The sequence below is a fragment of the Microtus ochrogaster genome, chromosome 5 (assembly GCF_000317375.1).
Source record: "Microtus ochrogaster isolate Prairie Vole_2 chromosome 5, MicOch1.0, whole genome shotgun sequence".
Taxonomy (NCBI): domain Eukaryota; kingdom Metazoa; phylum Chordata; class Mammalia; order Rodentia; family Cricetidae; genus Microtus; species Microtus ochrogaster.
In genome coordinates this window covers 59,360,651-59,372,992 of record NC_022012.1, presented here as the reverse complement: position 1 = coordinate 59,372,992, position 12,342 = coordinate 59,360,651, and the positions used below count along the sequence as shown (strand labels likewise).

The 12,342-nt window shown below is 41.8% G+C and overlaps 1 protein-coding gene across 7 annotated transcripts in view; it reads left to right on the top strand.

Annotated features, from left to right (window-relative positions):
- Nucleotides 1-12,342, top strand: part of Myo6 (myosin VI) — a 136,479-nt gene that overhangs the window by 29,649 nt on the left and 94,488 nt on the right. Inside the window, exon 1 of one of the 7 annotated variants that reach the window (XM_026779460.1) lies at nt 6,542-6,835. The exons of the other annotated variants lie outside the window; for them this stretch is intronic. The gene's annotated coding sequence lies outside the window, so the exon portion shown is untranslated. Of the gene's footprint in view, nt 1-6,541; nt 6,836-12,342 lie in introns of those variants that run through there. 7 annotated transcript variants of the gene reach the window in all.

Sequence of the window (12,342 nt, the reverse complement as noted above, 5' to 3'; positions counted from 1 at the left end):
AACCAGATCTCATTACAGATGGTTGTGAGCCACCATGTGGTTGCTGGGAATTGAACTCAGGACCTTTGGAAGAGCAGGCAATGCTCTTAACCACTAAGCCATCTCTCCAGCCCCCCACTTTTAGCTCTTGATTGGATGGTATGATGAGATGATTTAATGCACGTGCACAGGCATAGTTTAGCATTTCCCCTTCTTAGATAGAATTATTTCTGTGTATTGGGAGACTTTGGATTCTCCAGTTCTGTTGGAATGTTTAGTCATTGTAGTCTCTTGTTACCCTATTGTGCTGTGGAATTGTTTGAACTGATGCCTCCTGTTTAGCTATCTTTGGATCCCTGTTCAATCTCTCACTCCTTCCTGTCCTTCCTAAACCTCTAGGGTTACAAATTTGTTCTGTACTCCTGTGTGATCATTTTTGTAGAAGACATACGTGATCAGTGTCTGTGTAATCAACTCATCTCCCTACACAACCCACACTGCCATAGTGACAGGATTTCCTTTTCTTTCCACGCTGTACACTGCCCCATTGTGTTAATGTGCCATTTAAAAAAAGTGACATTAACTGAGCGAAGGAAGGCGCTTCATGATGACGGTTCCTTGCAGGTGTATGATGTTCTTCAGTCTCTCGCCACTTACCCTTCCCACCCGTCTTTCTCCTGTCACACACCTTTCTCCTCTCCCTGAGGACATGCCATGCTTGTATTTGTGAAGCTGGCTTATTTCATCCACTGCGATAATCTCCAGTTACACATACTTTCCTGCAAATGACATGATTTCATTTTTCATTATGGATGACTAAAGCTCAATGCACACTTTTTCATCAGTTAATCTACTGATGGGCACCTAGGATGGCTACTGTGACTGCAGCAGCGAGAAATGTGGGCAGGGCTAGGGTCTCCTCCGAGTCTGTGCCCATACCCAGCTCTGAAATACTGTGAGCATATAGAAGTTTTGCTTGGAGTTTTTTTTTTTCTAATCACCACTCAGCATTTGTTATTTTATTTTATTGTTTAATTTTTACTATAGTATACAAAGTGAGGTGAATGAACTATTAAAAGACAACAGACTCTTCAGACATTGGTATAAGCAAAGCTTCTTCTGGACAAAACCCTCCCACAGCACAGGAAGGAATGAAATAACATCAACCAGCTTCTGCTCAGCGCAGGAATCAACCACCAGAGTAAAGAGACAGCCGAGAGAATGGAGAACACACTGGTTGGCTGTTGTTCACAGGGGACTAATATTCAACAGTGGAAAGTCAAATAAAATGGCTAATAAATAGATAAAATGGCCCAGACAGACATTTTTCAGAAGAAAACACACACATGATGACCAAGCGTATAAAAAGCTCCACTCGCTCCTAGAAACATACATCCAAGAGCTTGTGAGATTTGTGAATTATTTTTCTCTTTGTGGATAATGTTGTTTTAGATCCTATTTTAATCTCTCCAGTTTGAAGTCATAAATGGAATGTTCTGTATGGATTTATGGAGGCTTTAACTGTCTTTTTCTCTCCCATGTAGGCTTATAACTCATCTGTGTAACTGCTGGATGCAGCTATATGACGTGGGGCTCACATTTGTTGTCTTTCTACCAAGCTCATATCCCATTTTCTTGGCAGCATTTGATGGTTTATCTTTCTTTATTATTGGGTATTGCCTGCTTTTGTTGTCAAGCAGTCAGAAAGTCTCTGTGTGTGGTCCTGGTTGTAGGTCTGTCCATACATCACCAGCACACTGTCTTATTAACACTTTACAGTGCATCTTAGCATCCTGTCCAGTTATTCTCTAAGAACATCTTGACTATTGTTGACCCTGCATTTCTGCATAAATTTTTAGAACTTTTATCTTTCTAAAACAAAACAAAATCAGTTTGAAATTGCTTTGAAGCTAGGAATCACTTTGGAGGATGCTGACCTACATTTAAATTTTAAAGTAATAATTTAAAAATGTGTAAAGGTTTGAGAGGTTCTCCTGACTCAGCCTCCAAGGTAACTGAGACCACAGGTATTTGCTGTCATGCCTTCACAAACTGCTTTGCGAGGTTATAAACTGGGTGAGTTTATAATTTAGACATTTTACTCTGTTGCCATGGAAAATCTCTTGTCACTGTTTCATTCAGGTCTGGATACATACCATCAAGTTTCATTATGGTAGCCTCATAAATATATGCCCTCAGACTTTGATACAGTGTATCTCCATTACATTCCAATGAGGAATGTCTGTTTTTTGATCTAATCTTTTTTTCTTTACCCTTAAGTCAGATTCTTTGGTAAAGGACAACTATGAAAAAAAAATGTGATTCTCCCATCAACTCCTTTGCTATATGTTACCTAAGGCTACTTGAAGATTTTTCATGAAAAAAACATTTGCATAATATTTAGTAAGTGGGCATTACTATTTGCTAGTTTCAATGTTTGTATTATAAGATAAAATACTTCCTCTAATAACAGTCTCAAATTCTTTTCAGACTTTTCAAAATCACAAACTATTTTAGTAGATATACAAGATTATTTTATAGCAGACTTTAGGAAACTCCTATTTTCAGATTATGTGTAGCAAAATGGTATATTAGAGTAGCAGTATTAGTTGCTTAGCCATTTTCTCTTGAAAATATATTGGCGCATATATATATGCATATATATATACACACACATATATAAATTAGTTCACACTTTCTGGGGGAAGCGTATAGGACCTAGCAAGTGTTTTTCTGCCAGTATTTTTTTTCTGCATGTGTGTGGCCCACTCTCTATCCACTGGAGCATGCAGCACTTGTGGGGAGGTTGCTGTGTCATTGGCTTAAGGATGTATACAGGCTCAGATGTCCCCATGGCCAAGGCCTTCTGTGTAGTGGGAAGATCCTGGTTAGGCAGCAGTAGCCACATCTTCTGGGTGTATATGTGCCATAGAGAGGGAGCGAAGGCGAGAAAGGGTGCCGAGGGGGAGATCTGACTGGCCCACTAGAAGCTTGGAGAAAACTGTTGCCAGAACTGGTTTGGGGAGTGCTTTTGTCAGTGGAAGTCATCTCGAGGTACTTGGGATAACCTGTAGTGGTTAAGAGTGGGGAAAGTGTGGACTTCAGAAGAAAGGGGAAAGATGTAAGCATGCTATTACATGATTTTTAAAAAGGCTTGGACTGGTGAAATGGCTCAGTGTGCAAAAGTGGCTTGATGCCAAGCCCAAGGACTTGAGTTCAATCCCCAGGACCCACGATGTAGAAGGAATCACCGGCTGACTGGGGTGAGTTTCTTCTGACCTTCACACACTCTCCCCAAACACATTTGTAAGTGCTAAAAATTAAACAAACATTCAGGGCTGGGTATGGAGACACAAAACTAGCACTCAGGACCCTGAGACAGGAGGATTTTGAGTTTTAGGCCACCTTGCACTCTAGAATGACACCCTATCAAAAGGGGACAATATGATATTATATGCTGTTCTTTATATGCAACCTATACCTTAGCTAATGTTATTCTGACCTTTGCAAGGAGGCACAACCAGCAGAGTAAAGGAAGATGCTGAGAAGTCTCCAGCTTCCTTTCCCAGTCACTCCTGCAGGTCCCTGTCTGCCAAGTGTTCTGTGCTTTTCAAATCTGTGCTGTTACAGCTCCTCGTTAGTATAGTGGTTAGTATCTCCGCCTGTCAAATCTGTGCTGTTCCCCTCAGTCCACTTCCACATTCCACTGAGTCCAGAGACTGTTGACACTCAGGTGCACAGTTATGTGCTTCTAGGAAGAAGAATCACTGCCAATTAGCTGTTAAGTGCAGCCTAATTTTAAACATGTTAGCATGGGAAAACACACAGTTGAATGGCTGAGACAGGTGGTGTGGCCTACTTCTCCCCCAGTTTTGTGTAGGGGCTGCCTGCCCTATATCCTGGCTTTTCAAAGTGGTGCTTACTAATGAAACCTTTTATTTTTGATTCTTCAAATCCGAATTACTTGGTACTGTAGGTTTTTGTGCTTGTTTTTTTCTTTCTGTGTTTTGAGACAGGGTCTCACTGTGTAGCCCTAGCTTGGAACTAACTCTCTGTGTAGACCAGGCTGGCTTGGAACTCACGGAGATCCTCTTGTCTCTGTCTCCCGAGTGCTGGGATTAAAGATATGTGCCATTCCATCTTAGTGGCAGTTTGCTTTCCAAGCTGTTTTTCCAGCTCACATTTCATGACTGTGCTTTTATTAGCAATACATTCTGAAGTATGTTTTTCTATTTCTGTAGGCAAAAAGTATCTCATTTTAAAATAATTATTAGTTAGATTAGACACTTGATGACAGTAATTTTTATAGGAGTCTGTCATTGCTGCATGATTATCTGGCACTTTTTGTGGATAAAAGTAAACAGTAAATTAATTATAGGTGTAATTACATAGTTGTTATGACAACTTTAATTACTAGATTAACTTTTTCTCTTACAGTTTCATAATAGATTTTTAAAAAGAGTTTTGAGACAGGCCCTTCCTATTCCTGTGTGTGTATGTTTTCTGGGTATGTGGTGCATATGTAGAGGGGGTTTGTCAGGCTTGGCAGAAGTACCTTTGTCCACTGAGCCACGTCCTGGGCCCTGGAGGAAGCATTGTCAAAGGTCACTTTTGAGCTAACTAATTCCAATTTCAGATCATTTTCTAAAATATTTATTGTAGTCTGTGGTATTTGAATCTCCTTCCTAAGACACAGGGTCTCATTTATCACAGGCTGGCCTTGAACTTGCTGTCAGGATGATTGAATCCTGATTTTCTAGCTTCCTATTCTTGAATCTGGGATTTTAAGTAGGTACCACCTTCCCGGGTTTTATCTTGTGCTGAGGATTCTATGTAGCTATGTGAAAACGTTCCATAATCTTTTATTTATAGCTTAGTACTCATGGCTTACCCAAATACAGCAAAAATAATAAAATTAAACAAGTATGGGATTTAAGTCATGTGTTGGATGTAAACACTTTCGGAATTATGGACAGCCATGGTTTTGGTAGTTTTGTGTCCTTTTCCATTATTGTGCCTTTTCATTTTTGATGTCTTTGCACAGCTTATCTAACCTGTCTGTGAAACCATTTTTTATCTCAAGAACCTGTGTGGAAAGAGGAAGGACCACATATCTTAACAGTTGGAAGCCTCTGAACAATGTGACAGGCCCTGCCCAGTTATCTGAGCATCGAGCCATTCAGCTGTGTTGTAGTAAGCGGAATGGGAGTGGCAAACTTTGTACGCTGGGGGATGCCTTCCCAGCAAGGAGAACAGATAGGCAGTAATAACAGATACTCAAGAGGAAGCAGATCAGAGAGGGAAACTGAAAGTGTGATCACAGAAACAAACTATTAAAATAGAAGATTAGAAAGCCAAGTGGAAGACATTGCCTGCAAGGTTAGAATAAAAAGATAAACTGGATAGTAGAAAAGAGAAAAAATAAGTCATACATATGAAACACAGATACTGAGTTATCAGTCTTTCAGAGAGAACAGAAAATATAAGATGAAAGAAAAGAAAGAAATAATATAAAGACATTTCTCAATGGCACGGGTGTGCTTCCATACTGACTGAGCCCCCAGAGTGTGTAGAACAATGAGTCAGGATGATGGTGTAATCTATAATCCTAGCAAATCTGTCCGAAAACTCCAAGGGAAAGCAAAACAAAACAGTGTGTGCCACAATGAAGTCCAGCAGTGACTACTGAGCTGTGTTATTATGGGAGCTGCGAACACCCAAGATCAAGACCGGACCCTTCAAGGTCCTCCTAGCTTCTTGGTCTCAGGGCAGAGACGGGTGATGCAAAGGATGGAGCCTATAGGCACGGTAACTCAGCAGTCTCTCTCTGAAGATTTTTTATCTTTATTATTTTTTATCGCGTGTGCCCTCAAAGTCCTGAAGGAAAGTATCTTTCAGCCTGGAGTAAATTGTATATTTAACAAATGTATGCATTTGTGTCCAATCTATCATCTCAATGAGAAGTAGGAGAAGGAACCTGTTGGCCATGCAGGGTCTTAAATATGTGTTTAGTGGAGAGCAGGGAAGGCAGGTCCCAGCAGCTCCAGAATGCATCTGGGAAGGAGGGCGCAGCCCTGTGTCTGCTTAGACAAGCTTTAAAGATTGCTACCCTTGAATTGTTAAAAAAATAAAGTATGTTTCTATACTGACTTAATAAAAAACTGGTGTGATATTGCAGCTTTAAAGGGCACCATCAGCAGGAAAGGTTCTTTTTTTTTTTACTTTATTTTACTATTTTTATTTTTATTTATTTATTTATTAAAGATTTCCTTCTCTTCCCCGCCACCGCCCCCCATTTCCCTCCCCCTCCCCCAATCAAGTCCCCCTCCCTCCTCAGCCCGAAGAGCAATTAGGGCAGTTTGGATGCTCAACTTACTAGACCAGGAAAGGTTCTTGTAAGGGAGTTGGGGATGCTACTTTAATGTGAATTAACTAAGCTGCAGAAACACAGGCTCCATCACCGAATGAAAATGCCTTCTTTCAGAAAGAGTTACTTAGCAGTTCTAACAGTCTATTCCAGGATGGTAAGTCCTGTGAATTGAGGCCAAACTGTAGCTGAGTTGAATTTTAATTGCTGAGTTATCGTGTGTAAATACGTCTAAGAATGGCGGGGATGTGAAACTGTAACTAGGCCATTGAACTGGTCGGATTCAGTGTTTGATTTAGCTCACCCCTATAACTAGGAGCTTTCAGTAAAGTTGCCAACGTAAGGACTCCAGTTGGACTTTGGTGTGTGTGAGAGGGACTGCCCTAAAGGAAGTCGGGCACAGCCGGATTGGCAGTTAGAAGGGAAGGCAAAGTGCCCACAGCACGGCCGGGGAAGTTTTCGCTGGGAATGTGTTGAAGGAAACGGCAAGTAGGCACCTTGCTTTTGGTCGGGTTTGGGGAACTTGAAGCCCCTTAAAGCCTTCATGCAGCTTTCCATTTCGCTGTTGCTGTGTCCCGTGAGCTAGTAAGTCAGGAGTTGACCATACAACCAGTTTTTGTATTTTACTGGGATAATTTCTCATTTTAAGACATTACTATCTCAACAACTTTGTGATTTGATGAAACTCTCATGGTTTCCTAAGAACTCACTGTTAGGGAGGATCAGAATGATATACACATCGTGTTTGTGTCGAGTTCTAAGGAAGTCAGACATCCAGGCAGGTTATTCCGCTCATGGAAATTCCTATGGTAGTGCTTGGCTGTCTTGGCACTGAAGTGGAGCTGTGTATAAGCCTACTGGAAAACAGAGCAAAGCCTAACAACTTACCTAAAGTTAGACTCAAGTTTGTGTTTTTATGTGTTTTTAGAATCTCTTATTATACTTATTTCCTTAATTTTTTTAATTCAACACATTAATGGGAAATGTTTCATTGACTAACAAGCAATAAGTGAGTTTGACTTGAAGGGTATTTGAATTTTAGTTTATTTTTAAAGCTTGTATGTGTATGTATGTGTTTGTGTGTTTGCTGTGGAAGCAGTAGAGAGCTGGGCTTCTCTGCATAACTCAGTGTCTGAGAGTCTCCTCCCAAAGCAGCTCTTTACCGCTTCCACAGCCTCAGGAGGAGGTCTTTGTGGATCTTGTTAAGTTTCAGCTTCCCCAGACCCATGAAGTTTGTTGACTTCATTGTTTCACGAGGCTTTCGCTCTTGCTGTTGGACAGAATGGTGCCACATAACAACAGGATCTGTTACATGTACTCCTACGTGCAAAGTCACGTGCCACATGGGCGTCTCCTCCCACAGCTGTGTGGTTTAGGATTGTGATGAACTGTGCATGAGTTTTTGCTCTTTTCCTTGCTGCTCACGGTCAGGCTTGGTGTAGATTTCCAGGGGTCCTCTTTGCTAATTTCAAGGTTTTGTGTAAGCCACCACCCTCCTCGCCCCCCATACACTCTTGGCTTCATCCTTCTTTGGTGGAGTTTGGGGATGGTGACGATCTCTGTAATCACGGCAATCTGCAGAGGAGTGCAGCCTTTGTCTGAGGACCTCAGAACGGTCCTCCTGACCCCTCTCGTGGCTGGAAAGGTAGATTGGGTCACCTAACAGGAGTAGCTAGAATGGCTGTAGCACAACGAGCTTGTTTCAGAGTTGCTGTCTGGCTGTGTTGACCTCCAAACATCCTTTCTTTCTGAGCTTTAGGCGTGTTCCCCCTGGCATTGCTGTTAGCGTGTTTGGTACCCTCAGGTATTGTATACAGCTACCCTCATCATCTTAACTTCGGAGTTTAAGAGTCAGGTTCCTTGGGCTGTTAAAAGGAATACCGATGGCCATATAAAGGTGTGTACCACCACCTGGCTAATTTAATTTTTTTTTAAAAAAGTGTGTTTGCATATGCTGCGTGTGTGCAGGTGCCCAGGGAGGCCAGAGGAGGACATCAGACTCCCCGGAACTAGAGTTACAGCTAGCTGATTTTGAACCCACCGATGCAAGTGCTGGGAACTGAACTCAGGTCCTCTGCAGGAGCATTACATGCTTTTAACTGCTGAACCATCTCTCCAGCTGCTTTGAAGTCTTTAAAATGTTTTTTAATATTTATTTATTTATTTATTTGTTATGTATACAATATTCTGTCTGTGTGTATGTCTGCAGGCCAGAAGAGGGCACCAGACCCCATTACAGATGGTTGTGAGCCACCATGTGGTTGCTGGGAATTGAACTCAGGACCTTTGGAAGAGCAGGCAATGCTCTTAACCACTGAGCCATCTCTCCAGCCCCCGAAGTCTTTTAAATTTTGTGTCTGTGAACAGCATTGTCTCTAAGATGTTCTTGAGGCTGTGGAGACTTGGAAGGCAGAGCTTTTAATCTAATGAATAACCCTGGGTTCTTTCTATCTGGGTGGGACCGGCTTCTACATACCGTGGAAAAGTGTCAGCAAACACCACCGAGTGGAGTCTTATTGTCTGTGCTTTTCTCTGAATGTTCCTGTCTTTATGCTAGGTCATGGGAAGATGGTGGCTGAGTTCTTCCTGTGAGGTCATCATAGAGAGAGAACAAACAGGCCTGAAAGCCTTTTGAATTGTGGCTGTCACAGTCCTTTTTCTCCTTTACTGAGACATAAGTAAAGAACTAAACAGTTAATGTCTGTCTTTTGCAGAGCCACAAGCCATGACGTCCTTTAATATTCTTTTAGGAACCTGCTTTGTACAACAGTATCCAGGCTCTCCTGTGTACCAGCCATTCTTATTTGTACCTCTGTGGGTGGCCTGCTCCTGTGGAAGAGGCTTGTGTTTAACTGTGGGCCCACTCAGCACAGTCAACTTCAGAGTTCTGGGTGGGTAACCCTCATTTAGGCGGATTCCCTCCTCGGAGAAGGGGTAAAGCCCTGTTTTTATAGAACTCCATTGAGAGCAGTTCTTGCCTTGTGACCTGATCATCTGATCATCAGCTGGCATTCTTTAGAATTCTGTCTTGTCTCCCTGACTTCTCTCAGGTGGCAAGTCAAAGTATCATCCTTCAAGCCTAAGGCTGTCAGATGGCGTTTATTTATTTGTTTGTTTGTTTGTTATAATCACGTTTCCCTTGGTCTTTTGGTCTATATTTTGTTTCAATTGTTGAAAACTCTACAAGGTAGATTTAAAAGATTACTTAAAGTTTCTGGAGTCCTGCTTCTTTCTTCTGTAGCATCCTCCTAATGTTTGTACCATGCTGACTTATTAAATAAGTATGTAGCAGTATCTGACTATAAGATTTATAAAATATATTCAGTTACAGTACACTTAATCATACACATATGTGCACCACATAGATACACACACATACACACACACACACGCACACTCACTTCCCCCACACTCACATACATACGCAGCATCTTTTTGAACATTTTATCTTTTCTAGACTTCGTTATGCTTAGACCTGTGATAATGCTTAAGGCTTCTGGCTTTATCCTCACTTCTTCCTGTCTCCACTTTGGAGCAATCCCTTACCTTTGGATAAAGGTAATTTATCAGCTAAAATTTGCCACCTAAAAAGTGTTTCTTTTCTTTTTTAACCTTTCTAAAATCAATATATTTTGTGCCTATAACTCCTGTAAAGGGTTTATATTTGAAACACAGGTAAAACATATCATTATCCCTCATGGTATTTCTACTTGTTCTTCAAGCAATGGCAGGATGCAAGCCCGGTGCCCCTGCCCTTATTTTATGTTTGTGTCCTTTCCTTCACTTACATAAAAGCAACATTGGGAAGAAATGGTTATTTGGCTACGAATTTCGGGGAAGTCAAGGCAGGAACTTGAAGTATTACACCCACAGTCAAGGGCAGAGAATGTTAAACACATGGTTGCTTGCTTCTCAGCTGGGTTTGCGCTCTTCTACAGTTGAGAGCACAGCCCGTGTTGCCACCCACATTCCTGGTGGGTCTTTCTACCCCGAATTACCACCAAGACAACCTCCCAGGGACATGCCCAAAGGCTAAATGTCTTCACAGTTCCTCATTATAACTGTGTTTCCTAGGTAATTCTGGGCTGTGTCAAATTGACAGTTAAAATTAGCTACCACACAGAAAAGACGAAGATTAACTATTGCCTAAATGCAGTGTAAAAGGGACCTGGATCTAAATCATGTTTATGACAGAATGAAATATATTAGTGCCACCTGCCCACGTGATGTATTTTCTATACCTGTAAGTAGGCTGATCGGGAAGCAAGGACTTTGTTCTAAAGTGGCCACTTTTTGATTCTTTTGTCCCAAACCTTTGGCAGTTAGATCCTAAATGTCTGCATCTTACTTAGAAATGGCCACAATAAATATGGTTTAAAGAGGCAGTAGTGGTGTGTGTGTGTGCATGTGCTTTGTGTGAGGCTGAGACCATTTGAAGAAAGGCAATAGCTTCTACACATAGCATCGCTGACTTAAAATTTACCCTATAAATGTCTACATTTCGATACACAGACGTTTTAAGTTGGGCATGCCAAGAATAGTAACTTAGCTTACAGTAATCTAAAATATGTAAATGTGAAGTAAGTAGCCACAGATTCTGCGGCCCCATTATGTTTGGAAATTCTGAGTTTGGGCTGAGTTTTGCCCCGTGCTGTTTTAGAGACAGTCAAAATGATACAATAGAAATATACAAAAGCAATTTTTGTGAACACACACTATAGAATTAAATTCAAGTGTCCTCAGTAGAAACAAAGTAGAGAGTTCACATCTGGATGTCTTTGAGGGGTAAGAAAGGCCCAGTGAAAGCCAAATTGCCCAGAGATGAAGCTTTATTCTCCTTTCCCCATTTGAGATATGCACAGTAGGGAACTGCTAGCCTAGCTCAGCTTCACCGTCCAGAGGCTTCGACCAGCCTGCTGTAAACAGGACAGGATTTTTCCATTCTTCCTTGAGTGACTGTTTTGATCTTATCATCGCAGGTTCCTTTCTTTGGTAAATATTTAATTACATTTATTTATTATTTGTGTTTGGGGGATGGGGAGGTGCATATGTACCATGCATGGCACATATGTGGGTCTTAGGGATTGAATGTGGGTTGTCAGACTTGGCAGCAAATGGCCTTTACTGCAAATGCAAATCTTCATTGTTCTGAGGAAGCTTGTTACTGTCAGCCTAGTCTGCCGGTCTCTGCTGGTGCGTTATAATCCTTTGGAAAGATCCGCAGAAGATAAGGAGCAATCTGTGTTGGTATCATCAGGCATAGGATAACTTTCCGTGGAAGAGCTCTGGAGAGGATGCACTACTGTGTGTTCAGGGAGCAGCAAGGAGCCATCATGGGTGAAGCTCAGGAGGAGGAGAAGCTGTGGACATCAGAGGGGTTATGAACAAGAGGCATCATGGGTGAAAGGTGTATGTATGGACCACAGCAGAGTTAGGCTTTTATGTGAGTAGCACTGTGGAAGGGGTAAAAGCAAAATGTGACATGATTTAGGTGATGAAGGAGTCAAAACCGACCAATGTTCTCAGGGCTGGCTGTGAATAGCTAAGGGAGGAAGCAGGGAAACCAGGCAGAGCCATTCTCATTATTTCGGAGAAGAGTTACGGACTAGGGCCTGGTAAGAATTGGTTATCCTGAGATTAAGTCAGGTTCTGGATCAAATTGGAAGACAGAGGCAACAGGGTTTGCTCAAAGACTGGATGTAGGTGATGCAGGTGGAAGTCAAGATGGCGTCAGAGTTTTTGACATGTGCAGCTGGGGAAAATGAACGAACAGTCTCCATGTACAAAATGACGCCTGAACGTTCGGCAATTTACATCCACATAAAGTCTAAGAAAGCTTAAAAAGAGCTCTTGTAGACCCACAGAAACAGGAGCCAAGTGCAGCTTCTTTGTAGCCGCATTATTTCCAGAAAGGCTTTGTTTGCTGGCCACAAGCAGAGGTGTGGCTCCTAAGGGGAAAAACAACAACAACAACAACAACAACAACAACAACAAAC